The sequence below is a fragment of the Chanodichthys erythropterus genome, chromosome 16, assembly GCF_024489055.1.
Source record: "Chanodichthys erythropterus isolate Z2021 chromosome 16, ASM2448905v1, whole genome shotgun sequence".
NCBI lineage: Eukaryota > Metazoa > Chordata > Actinopteri > Cypriniformes > Xenocyprididae > Chanodichthys > Chanodichthys erythropterus.
Window position 1 is genome coordinate 4,676,060 of NC_090236.1, and position 1,369 is coordinate 4,677,428.

Genomic DNA, 1,369 nt, shown 5'->3' on the forward strand with positions numbered 1-1,369 from the left:
ACGCTGCCTCGCGGAGTGAGCCCCCTCTCCCCCCTCTATAACCCCCTCCCCATACCAGGCCCCTCTCCGCACCTGGTTTACGACATTCTGCTTTACGACATAACCTTTTTGTGCAGTGAGAACACCTCTCCTCGGACACCCCACCCTCTATTGGCAGCTCTCCATTACTTTCAGATCTGGGGGGAACATTCTGCATATGTATTAAGCGTTTATAACATTAAGTAGGTACGGGGGGAAAGAGTTTTTAAGTGACATTTACGGAAAAAAGGGACGTTGTAATATCGGGAGCGCCCCCGACAGGCTGGGAAGTCTGATGACGTAGTAATGCAAGTTAAACATCAGCGTAAATAAAAGATAAAACTGATCTTTCTGAATCTTGTGTATTTTGTAAAATGGATACTGAAACAGTTACATCTTTTTCTTCTTTTTTTTGTATGTATGTTAAATTCCTTTGGGTTGATGTCGAATATTTATTTAATACGTTAATTGGAATTAAAATTAAAGAAAATATGTCATTTTTTTACTATGACAAAAAAAGATATAGACAAGTCACATTTTTATGTTAAATCTTATATTACTTGGTAAGTTTTACATAAATGGTCTGAAAGGGTACCCAATACCACTTCCAATGTTTTTGTAATAAATGTTATCCTTAACCTTTATCATGTAGCTACTTGATATTAAAATGTTAGTATTGTTTTATGATGCTACGTAATTCTTTAGAGTAGCCTGTTACGTGAATCATTTTGTATTTTTCGAAATGTTGTTTTGTTGGAAATTATTTATATTTAATTTATATATATATATATATATATATATATATATATATATATATATATATATATATATATATATATATATATATATATATTTAAAATCAATTTTACTGGTAGTCCACTGTATGAAGAATTGTTGGGTACACTCTAAAAAATGCTGGGTTAAAAACAACCCAAGTTGGGTTGAAAATGGACAAACCCAGCAATTGGGTTGTTTTAACCCAGCGGTAGGGTTAAATGTTTGCCCAACCTGCTGGGTAGTTTTATTTAACTCAACTATTGTTTAAAAATTACTGTATTGCTTAATTAAAATGAACCCAAAGTATGTTGGAAATGAACATTTATTAATGTTCAATGAATAATTATTAAACAATAAACATTTATTAAATTGCTTATTGATAAATTTATATTAATAAACTATTAAATTTATATTAATAAAATATTAAAGCTTATTAATAAACATTCACCTTTTGTCTATTATTGTTGTCTCTAATTGCATCTGGTTTTTAATTTACCAACTATTTTGGGTTAATTTTAAGCTAGCCATATAGCAATTTTTAAACAATAGTTGGTTTAAATAAAACAACCCAGCA